We start from the raw sequence: 23444 nt of genomic DNA, 5'->3' as shown, positions 1-23444 counted from the left end.
AAGGAGCGGAGGCTGTGAGAGAGATAGGAAGGAGCGGAGGCTGTGAGAGAGTCCTGGCTGTTCCATAGGGGTGGTTAAAAAGACAATCCTACATTTCAGAATCAATGGGTTTGATACATTTACAGTAAATTACCATTGAACATCAGTATTGTAGATTGTACCGTTAACTACCACAGCCAAGTAGGAGTTCAAACGTCTTTGCCTCTATCCACCAGTCAACCGTCTGGTCTTACCGAATGACTGGGAGGAAGTAGGGCAGCAGGCTTCTCCCTGAAGTTCCTCTCTGGTATTTATGGAATCTGCTTTTGGTACAAACATGACACTTCCTGACCCAGTCCCTGGAGATTGTTATGCAAAGGAGGAGAAGGGGAAGGAGAAGGGAGTGAGTGAAAGAGAATATGTTTTTTGATGTCTGGTATGTAGAACAACAGAGTTGGAGATAGAATGCACACAGCTGACTGAGTAAATCAGTCATGTATTTAACCCACATCATTTAGTGTTGAAACCTTGGCCTCAAACCGTTCTCTAACCCAGTCACTGGGTCTCACTTGTGAGACCATCCAGATAAAGCTTTTTTTAGATTTGTTAGATTGTGATCATAACCTCACCCCACTATCTTTGCCAACTGACCGACCACCATCTTTGACTCCTTCTGGCAGCATGAGTACATTGACTTCCTTCCTCATTCCCTGGATGTTTGTGCCACCTGTTGTTTCATTCACAAAGCTCCCAATTAAGAGGGGAAGTGTGTGGAGGAAGAGGGAGAGAAAGGCCGGGAGTGGAGTGGAGAGCAGCCATGTCCCCAGTGGCCCCAGGTCAGTCTGTGGCTCTTGCCTCCAGTCTCGTTAGAGCAGACATTGCTTCCTCCCAGGATGGACCTTTCATCCATGTCATGAGAATATATTCCCCTGGCCCCTTGGTCCCCCTGTGACTGCCCGATTGGCTGGCTGCAATCAGACCCTACCCATCCTATCTATCCCCCAACCCCCTCAGTCTCCTCCCTCCCCAGGACTTAGGCTGAGGCCTTCCCTGGAAACCCCCCGCCTCATTAACTCCCAATGGACATTCTCTCTGACACCCCCTCTCTGTGGCATCATGGAACAGTCCACTCTCAGACACAGACAGACGGAGCTCTCCATTAACATGTTGCTCATGTGATGCATGCATACATTATTCTGTCCCCCCCTCTGTATCCCGCGTACAAGGCCTTGTTTTGGCCCTGGCTGCTGACCTGCGGTGATCCTTACGGCAGACACAGAATGGCTCCTCTGTGCTCGCAGCATTCCCGTCAGCCCTCTCTCTGATCTGTACGCCGGGCATTGAAGAGACCAGCCCACACGCTGGTTCATCAGGCCTAAATGAGGGAGGAAGGATGGAGGGATGGATGAAGGGTTGATTTGGTGGTCTTACAGGCTGATTGATGGAGAGTAATGACAGTGTAATGACCTGTAGAACAAGGATTTCTGCCTGTCAGCAGCTAGCTGATAGAAATGTCATGCAATCGTCTACCTTGCCTCCTGCATGTTGACTACTGCTGTGTGTGTGCGTTTGCATGTGTGTGCGTGTGTGGACCTCCTGCTCCATCACAGATGGCATGAGTCACAAACACACCCAAGCCTGTAACACAGCAGTAGTTTCAGAGCAGCCTTATACAACACTAACCAGTCTATTCAACCTCACCATCTATTAGCAGGTAGGAATACATTGTTACTCTAACTTACTTTAAGGCTCCTCGGAATAGAAACAACTTAGAGTGAAAGGATGGAATGGAATGCTTTTTTGTCTCCCGGGGGCTGAATGAGATTGAGTTTCCTTTACTCCACAGTGAGTCCACACGGTCCCATATATAGGGATTGTGGTTAGAGTTGGATATTTAGTTTGAATTCCTCTGATTCCTAATGCTCTGATCTGTTTATTGTAACCTTTTGGCTGCACAGTCTGCTACGGATCAAGCTTGTGGACATTTTTCTCTAATGCCCCCATTACATGCAATTACCCAATAGAGGTGTGTGAGTAAGAGTGTTTTAGTGTTTATGTTGTGAATCACTCTCCTATCATTTCAGCAGCAGCATTTCACAGCAGGTCAGATAACAGGACTTTATTCTTTTAAAGTGCTTTCCTCACCATCTTAAAAAATGTAGAACCAGGAACAGATATAGCCCTTTGTTCACTCCAGACCTGACTGCCCTTGACCAGCACAAAAACGTCCTGTGGCGTACTGCATTAGAATCGAATAGCCCCCGCGATAGGCAACTTTTCAGGGAAGTTAGGAACCAATATACCAGGCAGTTAGGAAAGCAAAGGCTAGCTTTTTCAAACAGAAATTTGCATCCTGTAGCACAAACTCCAAAAAGTGCTGGGACACTGTAAAGTACATGGAGAATAAGAGCCCCTCCTACCAGCTGAATATTGCACTGAGGCTAGGAAACACTGTCACCACCGATAAATCCACGATAATCGAACATTTCAATAAGCATTTTTCTACGGCTGGCCATGCTTTCCACCTGGCTACCCCTACCCCGGTCAACAGCCCTGCACCCCCCACAGCAACATGCCCAAGCTTCCTCCATTTCTCCTTCACCCAAATCCAGATAGCTGATGTTCTGAAAGAGCTGCAAAATCTGGACCCCAACAAATCACCCAGGCTAGACAATCTGGACCCTCGCTTTCTAAAATTATCCTTCAAAATTGTTGAAACCCCTATTATTAGCCTGTTCAATCTATCTTTCGTATCATCTGAGATCCCCAAAGATTGGAAAGCTGCCGTGGCCATACCCCTCTTCAAAGGGGGAGACATTCTTGACCCTGTCCTGCCTTTCTAAGGTCTTTGAAAGCCAAGTTAACAAACAGATCACCGACCATTTCGAATCCCACCGTACCTTCTCCGCTATGCAATCTGGTTTCCGAGCTGGTCATGGGTGCACCTCAGCCATGCTCAAGGTCCTAAACGATATCATTACCACCATCGATAAGAGACAATACTGTTCAGCTGTATTCATTGACCTGGCCAAGGCTTTCGACTCTGTCAATCACCACGTTCTGTCTTGCCTGGTTCACCAACTACTTCTCAGATAGAGTTCAGTGTGTCAAATCAGAGGGCCTGTTGTCCAGACCTCTGGCAGTCTCTATGGGGGTGCCACAGGGTTCAATTCTCGGGCCCACTCTTTTCTCTGTATACATCAATGATGTTGCTCTTGCTGCTGGTGATTCTCTGATCCACCTCTACGCAGATGACATCATTCTGTATACTTCTGGCCCTTCTTTGGACACTGTGTTAACTAACCTCCAAACGAGCTTCAATGCCATACAACTCTCCTTCTGTGGCCTCCCAACTGCTCTTAAATGCAAGTAAAACTAAATGCATGCTCTTCAACCGATTGCTGCCCGCACCTGCCCGCCCGTTCAGCATCACTACTCTGGACGGTTCTGACTAGAGGTCGACCGATTATGATTTTTCAACGCCAATACCAATTATTGGAGGACAAAAAAACGTTGATACCGATTAATCGGCCGATTTTTCAAATGTATTTGTAATAATGACAATTACAACAATACTGAATGAACACTTATTTTAACTTAATATAATACATCATTAAAATCAATTTAGCATCAAATAAATAATGAAACATGTTCAATTTGATTAAATAATGCAAAAAAAAAGTGTTGGAGAAGAAAGTAAAAGTGCAATATGTGCCATGTAAGAAAGCTAACGTTTAAGTTCCTTGCTCAGAACATAAGAACATATGAAAGCTGGTGGTTCCTTTTAACATGAGTCTTCAATATTCCCAGGTAAGAAGTTTTAGGTTGTAGTTATTATAGGAATTATAGGACTATTTCTCTCTATACCGTTTGCATTTCATATACCTTTGACTATTGGATGTTCTTATAGGCACTTTAGTATTGCCAGTGTAACAGTATAGCTTCCATCCCTCTCCTCGCTCCTCCCTGGGCTCGAACCAGGAACACATCAACAACAGCCATCCTCGAAGCAGCGTTACCCATGCAGAGCAAGGGGAACAACTACTCCAAGTCTCAGAGCGAGTGACGTTTGAAACGCTATTAGCGCGCACCCCGCTAACTAGCTAACCAACCCCCCTCTCCATAATAAACCCCACCAACTCCCTCTCCATAATTAACCCCACCAACCCCCCTCTCCATAATAAACCACACCATCCCCCCTCTCCATAATTAACCCCTCCAACCCCCTCTCCATATTAAACCCCACCCCCTCTCCATAATAAACCCCCCAACCCCCTCTCTCCATAATAAACCCCACCAACCCCCTCTCCATAATAAACCCCACCAACCCCCTCTCCATAATAAACCCCACCATAACTAACCAGCCTCCTCACCCAACCAACTCCCTCTCCATAATTAACCTTATCAACCCCCCTCTCCATATTAAACCCCACCAACCCCCCTCTTCATAATAAACCCCACCAACCCCCTCTCCATAATAAACCCCACCATAACTAACTAGCCTCCTCACCCAACCCCCCTCTCCATATTAAACCCCACCAACCCCCTCTCCATAAACCCCACCAACCCCCCTTAAACCCCACCATAACCCCCCTCTCCATAATAAAAACCCCACCAACCCCCCTCTCCATAATAAACCCCACCAACCCCCTCTCCATAATAAACCCCACCACAACTAACTAGCCTCCTCACCCAACAACTCCCTCTCCATATTAAACCCCTCCAACCCCCCTCTTCGTAATAAACCCCACCAACCCCCTCTCCATATTAAACCCCATCAACCCCCTCTCCATAATAAACTACACCATCCCCCTCTCCATAAATTACCACACCAACCCCCCTCTCCATAATAAACCCCACAAACCCCCTCTCCATAATAAACCCCACCAACCCCCCTCTCCATAATAAACCCCACCATAACTAACTAGCCTCCTCACCCCACCAACCCCCCTCTCCATAATAAACCCCACCAACTCCCTCTCCATAATAAACCCCACCATAACTAACCAGCCTCCTCACCCAACCAACTCCCTCTCCATAATTAACCTTATCAACCCCCCTCTCCATATTAAACCCCACCAACCCCCCTCTTCATAATAAACCCCACCAACCCCCCTCTCCATAATAAACCCCACCATAACTAACTAGCCTCCTCACCCAACCCCCCCCTCTCCATATTAAACCCCACCAACCCCCCTCTCCATATTAAACCCCACCAACCCCCCTCTCCATAATAAACCCCACCAACCCCCCTCTCCATAATAAACCCCACCACAACTAACTAGCCTCCTCACCCAACAACTCCCTCTCCATATTAAACCCCTCCAACCCCCCTCTTAAGTAATAAACCCCACCAACCCCCTCTCCATATTAAACCCCAACCCCCTCTCCATAATAAACTACACCATCCCCCCTCAACCCCCTCTCCATAATAAACTACACCATCCCCCCCACCAACTCTCCATAAATTACCACACCAACCCCCCTCTCCATAATAAACCCCACAAACCCCCCTCTCCATAATAAACCCCACCAACCCCCCTCTCCATAATAAACCCCACCATAACTAACTAGCCTCCTCACCCCACCAACTCCCTCTCCATAATTAACCTTATCAACCCCCCTCTCCATATTAAACCCCACCATAACTGACTAGCCTCCTCACCCCACCATCTCCCTCTCCATAATTAACCACACCAACCCCCCTCTCCATAATAAACCCCGCCAACCCCCTCTTCATATTAAACCCCTCCAACCCCCCTCTTCATATTAAACCCCTCCAACCCCCTTCTTCGTAATTAACCCCACCAACCCCCCTCTCCATATTAAACCCCACCAACCCCCCTCTGCATAGTAAACCACACCAACCCCCTCTCCATAATAAGCCACCCCCCTCCATAATAAACTACACAACCCCCCCTCTCTGTAATAAACCACACCAACCCCCCCTCTCCATTATAAACCCCACCACACCTAACTAGCCACATTAAATGGGAGGCTAGATGTTCTCGTGTCTGTCAGTGAGATGTCGTACTGTAAGAGTTTAATCTCTGCTGCTTTTCCACATTTGGGGATTAGACACCACTGGGTTGATAAGAAGGAGGGTGGTGGTGCTGCGTTAAATGGGTTGCTGGAAATCAGAAGGTAAACAACGGATAAATTGACTGACAACACATGGTGGGATAGCAGCTAACCTCCTCCCTGTGCTGCGCCTGTCTGCCTGGCTGCCTTGCTGGCTGTTGCTGCTCTGCAAGTACGTACATGGCCACCACATCATAGGGTGTGGTATTGAAAAGCTGATTACTTCTTTTTTTTAGGGGGTGGATCAGCTTTAATATTGAAAATAGATTGTGGCTCCTATCAATGTAATTGTCTGCATCATTTCCAATCCCCCACATGTTTTATATGAATATATATATTTTAAAATATTTTCCTTTATTATTGTCCCCTAACCCTACCACCCCTCCCATAATTGGAGTGAACTAATGGACAACAACACTTAGGCTTCTACTTCCAGCGTATATGTACATAGTATATACATTTTACGGACACAGTATATTTTTCAGTCACATTCTTCAGCTACCCTCAACCCCTCCCACCTATCTCTGAAGACCTATTTGCCAGATCTTTTTCAACTGTGACGTGATCTTTCACAAAAGCTCTGAACGGACACAGTATATTTGACATTAGTTATCTTTTTATTTTTTTGTCCCACTCAGCTCCTCTCAACCCCTCGCATCTATCTCTGAACACCATCCAGTTTTGGTGCTTCTGAACCTTTTTTTTCTCATAGTTTCTACAAATTGTAAATGAAAGATAACATTTTTGCTAAGACTATTGTTATATTATTGATCAATTGACTATGACTTTTCAGATCTACCAGCAGTGCAATTTGCAGAGTTAACTCCAGGTAAATGTTGGAATTCTTCAGCCATTCCTCAACCTGCGACCAAAAACATGCTACATATGGACTTTACCAAAACAAATTATCTAATGATTCTGTCTCTTCACAGCTACATCTGCAGAGCAGGGATGGTTGTAGTCCCCATATGTATATAGACAGGTTTTTAGACATTTTTGCAAATCTATTAAAAATAATAAACTGAATTATCACATTTACATAAGTATTCAGACCCTTTCCTCAGTACTTTGTTGAAACACCTTTGGCAGCGATTACAGCCTTGAGTCTTCTTGGGTATGACACCACAAGCTTGGCACACCTGTATTCTGGGAGTTTCTCCCATTCTTCTCTGCAGATCCTTTCAAGCTCTGTCAGTTTTGATGGGGAGTGTCTCTGCACAGCTATTTTCAGATCTCTCCAGAGATGTTCAATCAGGTTCAAGTTCGGGCTCTGGCTGGGCCATTCAAGGACATTCAGAGACTTGTTCCAAAGCCATTCCTGCGTTGTCTTGGCTGTGTGCTTAGAGTCATTGTTCTGTTGGAAGGTGAACCTTCACTCCAATCTGAGGTCCTAAGCGCTCTAGAGCAGGTTTCCATCAAGGATCTCTCTGTATTTTGCTCCGTTCATCATTCCCTCAATCCTGCCTCAATCCCTCAATCAATCCTAGTCTCTGCCACCGAAAAACATCCCCACAGCATGACGCTGCCACCACCATGCTTCACTGTAGGGATGTTGCCAGTTTTCCTCCAGATGTGAGGAATTCAGGAATTTGGCATTCAGGCCAAAGAGTTCAATGTTGGTTTCATCAGACCCGAGAATCTTGTTTCTAATAGTCTGAGAGTCCTTTAGGTGCATTTTGACACACTCCAAGTGGACTGTTATGTGCCTTTTTACTGAGGAGGGGCTTTCGTCTGGCCACTCAAATTAAATCAAATTTTATTTGTCACATGCACCGGATACAACAGGTGAATTCTTACTTACAAGCCCCTAACCACCAATGCAGTTTTAAGAAAAATTTGTGTTAAAGTATTTACTAAAATAAAAAATGTGCAGTACAGAGTAAATGTGCGGGGGCACAGGATATTTGAGGTAATATGTACATGTAGGTAGAGGTAAAGTGAGTAGACAAAGTAGCAGCAGCGTAAATGTGGGGTGGGGAGGACAATGCAAATAGTCCGGGTAGCCATTTGATTAGCTGTTCAGAACTCTTATGACTTGGGGGTAGAAGCTGTTAAGAAGCCTTTTGGATCTAGACTTGGCGCTCCGGTACCGCTTGCCATGCGTAGCAGAGAGAAGAGTCTATGACTAGGATGGCTGGAGTCTTTGGCAATTTTTAGGATCTTTCTCTGACACCGCCTGGTATAGAGGTCCTGGAAGGCAGGAAGCTTGGCCCCAGTGATGTACTGGGCCGTACGCATACCCTCTGTAGTGTGATAATTCAGTTTATTATTTTTGATCAATTTTCAAAAAAATTCTAAACTTGTTTTTGCTTTGTCATTATGGGGTATTGTGTGTAGACATTTTAGAATAAGGCTGTAATGTAACAAAATGTGGAAAAAGTCAAGGGGTCTGAATCCTTTCCGAATGCGCTGTATATAATTATATTCCTTGCAAATATTTAGCATAATTATTGAAATAAAAAAAATCTAAATTTTGAATCTGGCGTTGTTTTGTGTATCAGTTCATAAACCATGTGCAATGGAATCGAAACATCGAAAATCTCTTCCCAACTATTTTGCAACATGTATGGCACAGCTGTCAATTTTTTCGTCATTAAATTAAACTGGTGTACTTTGTTATTTATCACAATTTTCTTAAACCAATGTTGGTCTTTAATCCAGCCGCCGTGTCAGTTTTCAAAAAGGCTTTACGGTGTAAGCAAACCATGCGATTATCTGAGGACAGCGCCCCGCATACCGACACATGAAAAACATATTTCAACCAGGCAGGTGCGACACGAAAGTCAGAAATAACGATATAAAAATGCCTTTCCTTTGATGATCTTCTTCTGTTGGCACTCCAAAAGGTCCCAGTTACATCACAAATGGTCCTTTTGTTCGATAATGTCCTTCTTTACATCCATAAAAACTCAGTTTAGCTGGCGCGCTTCAGTCAATAATCCATCCAGTTTCCCTCCATCAAAATGCATACGAAATTAATCCCAAACGTTACTAATAAACTTTTCCAAACAAGTCAAACAACGTTTATAATCAAACCTTAGGTATCCTAATACGCAAATAAACAATTCAATTTAAGAAGGAGAATAGTATGTTCATTACCGGAGATAAATAAGAAAGAACGAGCTTTCTTCCACGCGCTTGGAAACACTACAGCCAAAATGGGAGCCATCTAGATAAACTACAATATCTGGGTTATTTTTCCAAACACCAGTTTGACACTCTTTCTAAAGACTGTTGACATCTAGTGGAAGCCCTAGGTACTGCAATTTGGGAGGACTTGGGCTGATATTTATAGTACTAGCCATTGAAAATAGTGGAAAGCTGAATTTCTTTTTTGGGGGGGGGGGGGTGGTTTGTCCTCAGGGTTTCACCTGCCATATCAGTTCTGTTACACTCACCTACATAATTTTAACAGTTTTAGAAACTTTAGCGTGTTTTCTATCTAATCTACCAATTATATGCATATCCTAGCTTCTGGGCTTGAGTAACAGGCAGTTTACTTTGGGCACACTTTTCACCCGGACGTGAAAATACTGCCCCCTATCCCAAAGAAGTGTCCCATACAATAAGGGGTTTGCTGTACCTATGTTATGTTGGAAAAGTCAGTTATACTTTTTTCTGTCCTGGTTAAAAACAAGTTTATCTAATAGGCTTTGATAAAATGTCCAATATCCTCACCCACATGTAAATTCTGTACACTACCATTCAAAAGTTTGGGGTCACTTAGAAATGTCCTTGTTTTGAAAGAAAAACACTTTTTTCCCATTAAAATATCATAAAATCGATCAGAAATACAGTGTAGACATTGTTAATGTTGTAAATGACTATTGTAGCTGGAAATGGCAGATTCTTTTTATGGAATATCTACATAGGCATACAGAGGCCCGTTATCAGCAACCATCACTCCTGTGTTCCAGTGGCAAGTTGTGTTAGCTAATCCAAGTTTATCATTTTAAAAGGCTAATTGATCATTAGAAAACTCTTTTGCAATTATGTACTGGCAGCTTCATTAAATAGTGCCCACAAAACACCAGTCTAAAGCGTCAAAAGTGAAGAGGCGACTCCAGGATGCTGGCCTTCAAGGCAGAGTTGCAAAGAAAAAGCCATATCTCAGACTGGCCAATACAAATGTAATATTAAGATGGGCAAAAGAACACAGACACTGGACAGAGGATCTCTGCCTAGAAGGCCAGCATCCCAGAGTCGCCTCTTCATTATTTGGACCTTTATAGATTAATGAGCCAAATCCGTTTATGGTCCAATAACATATTTAAAATAATCCATCTACCTTTCGGATCTGTTTGGACAATTTGCACAGTCCTATTTTCACACAACTTAAATCTAAAATTGTTGAATGAGTTTCCTGTAAACAATAGATATTATATTCAGCTACTTGCTGCCTCTCGTTGTTCTGTAGATGCTCTTATAGAACAACTTAGAGTTTTTGACCAGGAGGCTCAAAGTAACAAGCAAATACATGTGAGAGTTAATTTTAATATCATTACACGTAGTAACTGTAATCCATAAAACACCACTAGTCATGGTGAGTCACCATTTGCAGCACATACTGTAGACCTATCCCTTTCCTTTCCCTACTGCACGGGACATCACATTGAATCATACCAGTACGCTAGCTGACGTCTATCACAATAAAAAAATCCTGTTACTATGCAAGTCAGAGCAGCACACCACTATCCTGTCATGGCTGCCGTTTCACAACACCTGCCTGGGGTGCAGCACAACAGAACACCCGGGATAACTGGGAGCAGAATTCCTCCTCCTCCTCCTCCATGATCCGCATATGGCTTGTCTGTCTCCGAGAGAGTGTCTCCCCCCTAATAAAAAAGGTATGATAATCAGTGTCTTACAGTAAGTGCTGCTGGCGCTGCCCCAGATCTGTCAGCTCATACACCATTTGATTAATCTCCACGGCCTCGTCTGAATCTGTTCTGGAATCAGTGATAAGGAACATTGGCTGGCGGACCATGTAGAACAGACTTGCTTGCTGTCATTGCCACTGCCAACGTTACTGTGGTTTTGAAGTGGTTCACTGTATACATTTTCAACATTGTTGTGGAATTACTGGTCATGCTCTAGATTGGTTAATAAATTACCTATATCTAGATTGGTGCTTTAGATTGGTTAATAAATTACCAAATCGTACACAATGTGAAATGGCAGATGGTTGTAAATCTCCATAGAGGTGTGCTCAGGTGTTCTGCAAGGTTCAATTTTGGGCCCACTGTTGTTCATTTTGTATATCAACAACATTGGGGATCTTATTGAAACAGCAGATGTTCATTTTTATGCAGATGATACTGTTCTTTATTCAAGTGGTAGTAGTTTATCTTTAGCTTTTGAAAATGCCCAAAGATCATTTAACATACAACAAAATCTGTATGATTTAAAGCTGGTTCTAAATTCAGGTAAAACAAAATGCATGGTATTTTCAAATGCCAGGCATGTTACTAATCATGTCATTGGTACATTGGCTGGACATACTATAGAGCAAGTTAAAGTGTACAAATATTTGGGTGTGTGGGTTGATAAGCTGAGCTTCACTGTGCATTTAGAGAACTTGATAAGGAAGCTCAAGCTGAAAATAGGTTTTTCTTTTGAGGCCAGGAAGGAGCTGGTATGATGTACATTACTGGGGGTTTTGGATTTTAGTGATGTTATATAAAGTTGAAGTCGGAAGTGTACATACACCTTAGTCAAATACATTTAAACTCAGTTTCACAATACCTGACATTTAATCCTCGTAGAAATTCCCTGTCTTAGGTCAGTTAGGATCACTACTTTATTTTAAGAATGTGAAATGTCAGAATAATAGTAGAGAGAATTATTTATTTCAGCTTTTATTTCTTTCATCACATTCCCAGTGGGTCAGAAGTGTACATACACTCAATTAGTATTTGGTAGCATTGCCTTTAAATTGTTTAACTTGTGGAAGGCTACCCAAAACGTTTGACCCAAGTTCCCACAATAAGTTGGGTGATTTTTGGCCCCTGCCTCCTGACAGAGCTGGTGTAACTGAGTCAGGTTTGTAGGCCTCCTTGCTCGCACACACGCTTTCAGATTGCTCACAAATCTTCTATAGGATTGAGGTCAGGGCTTTGTTATGGCCACTCCAATACCTTGATTTTGTTGTCCTGAAGCCATTTTGCCACAACTTTGGACATATGCTTGGGGTCATTGTCCATTTGGAAGACCCATTTGCGAGCAAGCTTTAACTGACTGATGTCTTGAGATGTTGCTTCAATATATCCACATATTTTTCCTCCCTAATGAAGCTATCTATTTTGTGAAGTGCACTAGTCCCTCCTGCAGCAAAGCACCCCCGTAACATGATGCTGCCACCCCCATGCCTCACGGTTGGGATGATGTTCTTTGGCTTGCAAGCCTCCCCCTTTTTCCTCCAAACATAACGATGGTTATTATGGCCAAACAGTTATATTTTTGTTACATCAAACCAGAGGATTATCCAAAAAGTACGATCATTGTCCCCATGTGCAGTTGCAAACCGTAGTCTGTCTTTTTTATGACGGTTTTGGAGCAGTGGCTTCTTCCTTGCTGATCGCCCTTTCAGGTTATGTCGATATAGGACTCATTTTATTGTGGATATAGATACTTTTGTATCCGTTTCCTCCAGCATCTTCACAAGGTCGTTTGCTGTTGTTCTGGGATTGATTTGCACTTTTCGCACCAAAGTACGATCATCTCTAGGAGACAGAACGCGTCTCCTTCCTGAGCGGTATGATGGCTGCGTGGTCCCATCGTGTTTATACTTACATACTATTGTTTGTACGGATGAACGTGGTACCTTCAGGTGTTTGGTTCATCCTTGGCAGCAATTTCCAGTCTTGTGGAGGTCTACAATGTTTTTTTTCTGAGGTCTTGGCTGATTTCTTTAGATTTTCCCATGATGTCAAGCAAAGTGGCACTGTTTGAAGGTAGGCCTTGAAATACATCCGCAGGTACACCTCCAATTGACTCAACTTATGTCAATTAGCCTATCAGAAGCTTCTAATGCCATGACATAATTTTCTGGAATTTTCCAAGCTGTTTAAAGGCCCAATCAACTTTGTGTATGTAATCTTGTGATATCGTGAAATAATCTGTCTGTAAACAATTGTTGGAAAAATTACTTGTCATGCGCAAAGTTGATGTCCTAACCGACTTGCCAAATCTATAGTTTGTTTGCAAGAAATTTGTGGAGTGGTTGAAAAACAAGTTTTAATGACTCCAACCTAAGTGTACTTAAACTTCTGACTTCAACTGTATATGTAGGCCTCAACCAGTACCCTGAGAGCACTTGATTCTGTGTATCATGCAGCCTTCAGGTTCATTATAAATCAAAAACATCTAACACATCATTGTGATCTCTACAGCGTTGTTGGCTGGTCGTCATTGACCTTGCGTTGGCTTTTACACTGGTATACACTGATTTATAAGGCCATATTGGGTAAAATGCCATTTTATCTCTGTTCTTTTTTAGTCAGGTCGGTAATAAATATCAATTACGGTCCCATTCTCATTTGCTTCTAACAGTACCAAAAATTAGAACAGGTCATAGTAGAAATAGTTTTAGTTACTTAGCTCCGTGGTCCTGGAATTCTCTCCTGAACATTTAAAAATGTTGTGATCTTGTTTCGTTGGTGGAGTTTAAACACTTGATCGATGTATATATCATAGAAGAATGTAATTGTTTTTAGGCCAGCTGATTTTCGTCAAGACTTTTGTGTTTTTAACGTAAAATATTTTTGTTGTGCTGTATGTATGTTTATAGTTTTGTTTAATGTTGTGTTAGTCTATTTAAGTTGTTTTGTCTGAAACGTTGTTCCCCCTGCTGTCACGCCCTGTCCTTAGAGAGACGTTTTATTTATTTTTTGGTTAGGTCAGGGTGTGATGTGGGGTGGGCATTCTATGTTTTGTTTTCTATGTTTCTTTATTTCTATGTTTTGGCTGGGTATGGTTCTCAATCAGGGACAGCGGCCTATCGTTGTCTCTGATTGGGAATCAAACTTAGGTAGCCCTTTTTTCCCCCCTCCTTTCAGTGTGGGTAGTTGACTTTTGTTAGTGGCACTATAGCCCTGTAAGCTTCACGGTTGTGTCTTCTTTTGTTGTTTTGTTGGCGACATTTTAAATAAAAGGAAAATGTACGCTCACCACGCTGCACCTTGGTCTCCTTCCAACGACAGCCGTGACACCTGCTGCTATTGGTCCAGGTCTTACTTGGAAAAGTGATGTTATCTCAATGAGGAAAATGTGTATGAATAAAAAAATAAAAATAAAATTTCAACATGCTTTTTCCACTTCAGTGTGACGTTATTTACCAGGTGGCCTACATTGGTTTAGGGCAACTGGTAGAAAAAGTGCGGCAGGTAGCTTAGCGGTTAAAAACATTGGGCCAGTAATCGAATGGCTCCTGGTTTGAATCCCCAAGCCGACTGTGTGAAAAATATGTTGCCGTGCCCTTGAGCAAGGCACTTAACCCTCCTGTAAGTCTCTCTGGATACGAGCGTCTGCTAAATTACAAAAATATAAATGCACCTATGCCTACATTATCATTGAGGAAGACATGGTTCCCCCTATACTGTAGGTCCTATAGAAGCCCGGGTTTTCAAACCCCTAAATCACCAGTCATACTCCGTTTGCTATTGTTATATTTTATTATGAACTTCCTTAAATCAACCTCCCTTAAATCAGACCACTCACTCACTGGTAGTAACTATGTCTGGATGGTTTACTGAAAACATTTAAATATATCTCACCACATTTCAGCATCAGTATGAACTTGACATGACTCCTTAATTACTTTAAATACATCTCTCCGAATCCTGGAAGCAATGAGAGGAGGACCTCAAGGCTGCTCTACAGACAATACTATTATGCTGTGTTGTAGAGGCTGAGGTCTCTTTACATGGGGTGGGAGTGAGTAGAGAGAGTGTGTGTGCTTGGTACAGAGCTATGAGCATGGTTACTTACCCACTTGTCCACCCAGACATCCTCCCATCAGTGTTAGCCCTATATTATCAGTGAGATGTCAGCCTTATATGACCAGTGAGATGTTAGCCCTATACCACCAGTGAGATGTCAGCCCTATAATACCAGTGAGATGTCAGCCCTATATGACCAGTGAGATGCCAGCCCTATATTACCAGTGAGATGTCAGCCCTATATGACCAGTGAGATGTCAGCCCTATATTACCAGTGAGACCACCAGTGAGATGTCAGCCCTATATGACCAGTGAGATGCCAGCCCTATATTACCAGTGAGATGTCAGCCCTATATTACCAGTGAGATGTCAGCCCTAAACCACCAGTGAGATGCCAGCCCTATATTACCAGTGAGATGCCAGCCCTATATTACCAGTGAGATGCCAGCCCTATATTACCAGTGAGATATCAGCCCTAAACCACCAGTGAGATGCCAGCCCTATATGACCAGTGAGATGCCAGCCCTATATGACCAGTGAGATGCCAGCCCTATATTACCAGTGAGATGTCAGTCCTGTAATACCAGTGAGATGTCAGCCCTAAACCACCAGTGAGATGCCAGCCCTAAACCACCAGTGAGATGTCAGTGAGATGTCAGCCCTATATTACCAGTGAGATGTCAGCCCTAAACCACCAGTGAGATGCCACCCTAAACCACCAGTGAGATGCCAGCCCCAGTGAGATATGCCCTACCAGTGAGATGCCAGCCCTATATGACCAGTGAGATGTCAGCCCTATATTACCAGTGAGATGTCAGCCCTAAACCACCAGTGAGATGTCAGCCCTAAACCACCAGTGAGATGCCAGCCCTATATTACCAGTGAGATGCCAGCCCTATATTACCAGTGAGATGTCAGCCCTAAACCACCAGTGAGATGCCAGCCCTATATTACCAGTGAGATGCCAGCCCTATATTACCAGTGAGATATCAGCCCTAAACCACCAGTGAGATGCCAGCCCTATATGACCAGTGAGATGCCAGTCCTATACCACCATTGAGATGTCAGCCGTATACCAGCAGTGAGATGTCAGCCCTATATTACCTGTGAGATGTCAGCCCTATATTACCAGTGAGATGTCAGCCCTATATTACCAGTCTGATGTCAGCCCTATATTCCCAGTGAGATGTCAGCCGAATACCAGCAGTGAGATGTCAGCCCTATATTACGAGTCAGATGTCAGCCCCATATTACCAGTGAGATGTCAGCCCTATAGCCCTACCTCTCTAGTCTCCACGAACCAACAGTGGTCTGCTCTACTTTCCTGTGTACCAAGGTCTTGTTTAAAGTGAGTTTCCATGTAGCTCAGTAGTGAGTTGATGATTGGCTATGCTGGGCCGATCTCCACCTATGAACATAAAGAGACAGAACTCTAAAACCATTGTACATCAGAGTAGAGTGGCTCTAGAATCTGTGTCCTTCTCTTCCTCCTTCTCTTAATAATTTAACGAGTGCTGCTGCAAGCTGACTGAATAATGAAGAAGCTAGTCAGGCAAAGACATGTCACACAGAGAGGAAGATGAGCGGGTGTAGTCTCATCGCAGACAGAGAAAAATGTAGGAAAGAGAAGAGTATTTAATCACAGACAGAGAAATAGGAGATGAAAACCCAGACTGCTGCAATTACATCTTCTGTTCCAGTAATGGCCTGCTGTCATCACCTCACCATGACAGCCTATGACAGAATCAACTTTTTACACTCCTGTTAACCTAAATTAGCGTTGTTAACGTGTTTACATCACTCTCTCTGACCTTCCTTCTCCACCGCCGTTCAGTATTTACCCACCTTTTTTCGACTTTCTTCTGAGGATAAAGGGACTTCTAATGACGTGCACAGTCACACAGGCAGCAGGCAGGACTGCAGAAACAGAATGACACAGCAGAATGCTCCATCGTCACTGCTGAGTCTGCACTGCACAAGCACGTTAGTTTCCATGGTAACGGGCCTCTTCACGTCTCCTTCCCCCTGCGTTTATGAGATATTATTATTTTAAGTTAACACTCAGACAGATGTACGGTCCCTCAAACAGACTGGGTGGACTGTATGACATCTCAATCAGATCAGACTCACTCAGGGGAGGTTTGTCCACACACAGGCCCAGGAGAATCCTGGCCTGGCGTGTCTCCTTCCTGTTTCCACACACATACAGTCAGGAGATCCGTTGGGATTAGAAGCTGGGAGGTTCATAAGGCACCGGACCTGAAAATGAAGAAGCAAGCCACCATGTCACACAGTGGTAGATCACACACACACACACACACACACACACACACACACACACACACACACACACACACACACACACACACACACACACACACACACACACACACACACACACACACACACACACACCCTTGATGGCCCCCGTGAAAGATAAACCGTAGGTAGCCAGCCCCTCTGGGCAGCTTGGCTTCAGAGTTCAGACAGTAGACCCCTGTAGTTGTACAAGCAATAAGATTTCATACCCGTGTGTTTGTTTGGTAACAGACACTCCGACTGAGAATGACACTACAGCAGGAGTCCACCATTTACATTCAGCCATGGTATGATTTTTTTCATTGAGCGGATGGTCGGGGGGTCAGAACATAGTTAAAAATAATTTGTATACTGCAAATTTAACCGCAAGAATCCCAAACAGATATAGTATTTGACAAAAACAGAATCATTTTAAACATTGATTAGGATACGATCACATATGCCTCTCTATTAGAGGTCAACCGATTATGATTTTTCAATGCAGATACCGATTAATCGGACAATTTTTTAACACATTTATTTGTAATAATGACAATTACAACAATACTGAATGATCACTAACTTTAACTTCATATAATACATCAATAAAATAAATTTAGCCTCAAATAAATAATGAAATATGTTCAATTTGGTTTAAATCATGCAAAAACAAAGTGTTAGAGAAGAAAGTAAAAGTGCAATATGTGCCATGTAAGAAAGCTAACGTTTAAGTTCCTTGCTCAGAACATGAGAACATATGAAAGCTGGTGGCTCCTTTTAACATGAGTCTTCAATATTCCCAGGTTAGAAGTTTTAGGTTGTAGTTATTATAGGAATTAAAGGACTATTTCTCTCTATACGATTTGTATTTCATATACCTTTGACTATTGGATGTTCTTATAGGCACATTAGTATTGCCAATGTAACAGTATAGCTTCCGTCCCTCTCCTTGCTCCTACCTGGGCTCGAACCAGGAACACATCGACAACAGCCATCCTCGAAGCAGCGTTACCCATGCAGAGCAAGGGGAACAACTACTCCAAGTCTCATAGCGAGTGACGTTCGAAACGCTATTAGCGCGCACCCCGCTAACTAGCCAGCCATTTCACATCAGTTACACCAGCCTAATCTCGGGAGTTGATAGGCTTGAAGTCATAAACAGCGAAGAGCTGCTGGCAAAATGCTTGAAAGTACTGTTTGAATGAATGTTTACGAGCCTGCTGGTGCCTACCATCGCTCAGTCAGACTGCTCTATCAAATCATAGACTTAATTATAACATAATAACACACAGAAATATGAGCCTTGGGTCATTAATATGGTCGAACCCGGAAACTATCATCTTGAAAACAAAAAGTTTTTTCTTTCAGTGATATACGGAACCGTTCCGTATTTTATCTAATGGGTGGCATCCATAAGTCTAAATATTCCTGTTACATAACCTTCAATGTTATGTCATAATCACGTAAAATTCTGACAAATTAGTTGGCAACGAGCCAGATGGCCCAAACTGTTACATATACCCTACCTCTGCGTGCAATGAACGCAAGAGAATTGACACAATTTCACCTGGTTAATATTGCCTGCTAACTTGGATTTCTTTTAGCTAAATATGCAGGTTTAGAAATATATACTTCTGTGTATTGATTTTAAGAAAGTCTTTGATGTTTATGGTTAGGTACACATTGGAGCAACAACAGTCCTTTTTCGCGAATGCGCACCACAACTATTATATACAACGCAGGACACGCTAGATAAATTAGTAATATCATCAACCATGTGTCGTTAACTAGTGATTATAATTTATTAATTGATTGTTTTTTTTATAAGATACGTTTAATGCTAGCTAGCAACTTACCTTGGCTTCTTACTGCATTCGTGTAACAGGCAGGCTCCTCGTGGAGTGCAATGTAAGGCAGGTGGTTAGAGCATTGGACTCGTTAACCGTAAGGTTGCATAATTTGAATCCCCGAGCTGACAAGGTAAAAATCTGCCGTTCTGCCGGCAGTTAACCCACCGTTCCTAGGCCGTCATTTAAAATAAGAATGTGTTCTTAACTGACTTGCCTATTTAAATAAAGGTGCAAAAATATATATATATATCATTTTAAAAAATCGTCCAAATCGGTGTCCAAAAATACCGATTTCCGATTGTTATGAAAACTTGAAATCGGCCTTAATTAATCGGCCATTCCGATTAATCGGTCGACCTCTACTCTATCTTAAATCAAATGGTATTTGTCACATGTGCCGAATACAACAGATGTAGTAGACCTTACAGTGAAATGCTTACTTACAAGCCCCTAAGCAACAATGCAGTTTAAAAAATATGAATAAGAATAAGAAATAAAGGGAACATGTAATTATAGAGCAGCAGTAAAATAACAATAGCGAAACTATATACAGGGGGTACCGGTACAGAGTCAATGTGCGGGGGCAGCGGTTCGTCAAGGTAATTGAGGTAATATGTACATGTTGGTATTAAAGTGACTTTGCATAGATAATAACAGAGAGTAGCAGCGGCGTAAAATGGGGGGTGGGGGAAATGCAAATAGTCTGGGAAGCCATTTGATTAGATGTTCAGGAGTCTTATGGTTTGGGGGTAGAAGCTGTTTAAAGGCCTCTTGGACCAAGACTTGGCACTCCAGTACCGCTTGCCGTGCAGTAGCAGAGAGAACAGTCGAGGATGGCTGATGTCTTTTGACAATTGTCTTCTGACACTGCCTGGTATAGAGGTCCTAGTTGGCAGGAAGCTTGGCCCCAGTGATGTACTGTTCCGTACACACTATCCTCTGTAGTGCCTTGCGGTCAGAGTCCGAGCAGTTGCCATACCAGACAGTGATGCAACCAGTCAGGATGCTCTCAATGGTGCAGCTGTAGAACCATTTGAGGATCTGAGGACCCATGCCAAATCTTTTCAGTCTCGTCAGGGGGAATAGGTTTTGTCGTACCCTCTTCCCGACTGTCTTGGTGTGCTTGGACCATGTTAGGTTGTTGGTGATGTGGACACCAAGGAACTTAAAGCTCTCAACTTGCTCCACTACAGACCCGTCAATGAGAATGGGGGCGTGTACGGTCCTCCTTTTCCTGTATCAAATAAAATAAAATAAAATGTATTTATATAGCCCTTCGTACATCAACTGATATCTCAAAGTGCTGTACAGAAACCCAGCCTAAAACCCCAAACAGCAAGCAATGCAGGTGTAGAAGCACGGTGGTTAGGAAAAACTCCCTAGAAAGGCCAAAACCTAGGAAGAAACCTAGAGAGGAACCAGGCTATGTGGGGTGGCCAGTCCTCTTCTGGCTGTGCCGGGTAGAGATTATAACAGAACATGGCCAAGATGTTCAAATGTTCATAAATGACCAGCATGGTCAAATAATAATAAGGCAGAACAGTTGAAATTGGAGCAGCAGCACGGCCAGGTGGACTGGGGACAGCAAGGAGTCATCATGTCAGGTAGTCCTGAGGCATGGTCCTAGGGCTCAGGTCCTCCGAGAGAGAGAAAGAAAGAGAATTCGAGAGAGCTTATGTGGGGTGGCCAGTCCTCTTCCGGCTGTGCCGGGTGGAGATTATAACAGAACATGGCCAAGATGTTCAAATGTTCATAAATGACCAGCATGGTCGAATAATAATAAGGTAGAACAGTTGAAACTGGAGCAGCAGCACGGCCAGGTGGACTGGGGACGGCAAGGAGTCATCATGTCAGGTAGTCCTGGGGCATGGTCCTAGGGCTATAGTCCACAATCATCTTGTTTGTCTTGATCACGTTGAAGGAGAGGTTGTTGTCCTGGCACCCATGGTCAGGTCTCTGACCTCCTCCCTATAGGCTGTCTCATCGCTGTCTGTGATCAAGCCTATCACTGTTGTGTCATCGGCAAACTTAAGGATGGTGTTGGAGTTGTGCCTTGCTGTGCAGTCATGAGTGAGCAGGGAGTACAGGAGGGGACTGAGCACACACCCCTGAGGGGCCCCCGTGTTGAGGATCAGTGTGGCCCATCAGAAAGTCCAGGATCCAGTTGCAGAGGGAGGAGTTTAGTCCCAGGGTCCTTAGCTTATTAATGAGCTTTGAAGGCACTATGGTGTTGTAGACAATGAATGGAGCTGTAGACAATGAATAGCATTCTCATATAGGCATTAATCTTGATGAGTAGGGAAGGGAAGTGTGGTGTGCAATAGAGATTGCATCATCTGCGGATCTGTTACGGTGGTATACAAATTGGAGTGGATCTAGGGTTTCTGAGATAATGGTGTTGTGAGCCATGACAAGCCTATAAAAGCATTTCATGGCTACAGACGTGAGTGCTACTGGTCGGTAATCATTTAGGCATGTTACCTTAGTGTTTGTGGGCACAGGGACTATGGTGGTCTGCTTAAAACATGTTGGTATTACAGACTCGGACAGGGAGAGGTTGAAAATGTCAGTGAAGACACCTGCCAGTTGGTCAGCGCAAGCTCACAGTTGGTCAGCGCAAGCTCACAGTACACGTCCTGGTAATCCGTCTGGCCCTGTGGCCTCGTGAATGTTGACTTGTTTAAAGGTCTTAATCACATCGGCTGCAGAGAGCGTGATCACAAAGTTGTCTTGAACATCATGCATGTTTCAGTGTTATTTGCCTCGAAGCGAGCATAGAAGTAGTTTAGTTCGTCTGGTAGGCTTGTGTCACTGGGCAGCTCTTGACTGTGCTTCCCTTTGTAGTTTGTAATGGTTTGCAAGTCCTGCCACTTCCGACGAGCGTTGGAGCTGGTGTAGTACGATTCGATCTCAGTCATGTATTGACGCTTTGCCTGTTTGATGGTTCGTCGGAGGGCAAGGCGGGATTTATTATAAGCTTCCGGGTTAGAGTCCTGCTCCTTGAAAGTGGCAGCTCTAGCCTTTAGCTCAGTGCGGATGTTGCCTGTAATCTATGGCTTCTGGTTGGTGTATGTACATACAGTCACTGTGGGGATGATGTCATCGATGCACTTATTGATGAAGCCGATGACTGATTTGGTGTACTCCCCAATGCCATTGGAAGAATCCCGGAACATGTGGCATGGCTAGCAAAACAGTCCTGTAGCTTAGCATCTGCGTCATCTGACCACTTTTTTATTGACAGAGTCACTGGTGCTTCCTGCTTTAATTTCTGCTTGTAAGCAGGAATCAGGAGGATAGAAGATTTGCCAAATGGAGGACGAGGGAGAGCAAGAAGGTCCCTTAGAAATCTGGATTTCCAATAAAAACTAATTGAAAAGAGAGTGACCTCAACAACAAAAAATCTGACATGATTCAAACAGTTTTAGAAACTTCAGAGTGTTTTCTATCCACATCTACTAATAATATGCATATCTTATATTCTGGGGATGAGTAGCATGCAGTTGAATTTGGGCATGCATTTCATCCGGATGTGAAAATACTGCCCCCTGTCACCAAGAAGTTAACACTCCTCAGTTAGCAGGCTCAAGCAAGCTAAAACCCACATGGTAAAAACTAACTAGCAGAAATTGTTAACATGTTATTTAAACACACTTTGCTGTAGGCTACTATTTACTAGTTAACAAAAAATCATGTATTTCATATAAAATATATTCACAAAACCCAGTATTGTAATCAATACTTACCAGAAAGCTTGTTGTCCTTGGCTCAGACAGTGTAATAGTGTGGGCTCAATAGCATCTCGTTAGTGTGCAAGATCTTGAGAAACAGCTGTACATGTGATGGAGTACACTGTGCATGCAGAGGGTTGCATTTCCATTGAATTGGGGATAGTTTCACCAAAATATGCCACAAGACCTAGAATTGCCTTGTGTATCCCACAAAAAAAAGGTTCACTGTTATAAGCTAACTTTTTTGATGAATTTAAGCAAAATTCCCAAAATTCCAGGGCTTAACTTCCAATAGAATATTTCCGTAAATTTACCGGAAAGTTTCCGACCCTTTGCAACCCTAGACAGCTACAAAAAATACAGATAAACTCTCTAGGTAGATAGTGTGGTGTACAGCTTATCATGAGACTCTACCTCAGGCGCGCAAAACCTTGATACTTCCTTAGATATCGTGCACCAACTGTTGTTTACAAATATACATAGTCCGCCCCCCTTGTCTTACTAGACGCCGCTGTTCTATCCTGCCGATATAGCGTATAACCAGCCAGCTATATGTTGATAATGTC

General features: G+C 43.3%; 1 protein-coding gene across 5 annotated transcripts in view; it reads left to right on the top strand.

Moving 5' to 3' along the window:
• LOC135553047 (unconventional myosin-XVIIIa-like) overlaps positions 1–23444 on the top strand; it is a 161086-nt gene that overhangs the window by 18606 nt on the left and 119036 nt on the right. The gene's annotated exons all lie outside the window — the stretch shown is intronic.

The sequence above is a fragment of the Oncorhynchus masou genome, chromosome 13 (genome assembly GCF_036934945.1).
Source record: "Oncorhynchus masou masou isolate Uvic2021 chromosome 13, UVic_Omas_1.1, whole genome shotgun sequence".
Classification (NCBI taxonomy): Eukaryota; Metazoa; Chordata; class Actinopteri; order Salmoniformes; family Salmonidae; genus Oncorhynchus; species Oncorhynchus masou.
This window is presented reverse-complemented; position numbering and strand designations above follow the sequence as displayed.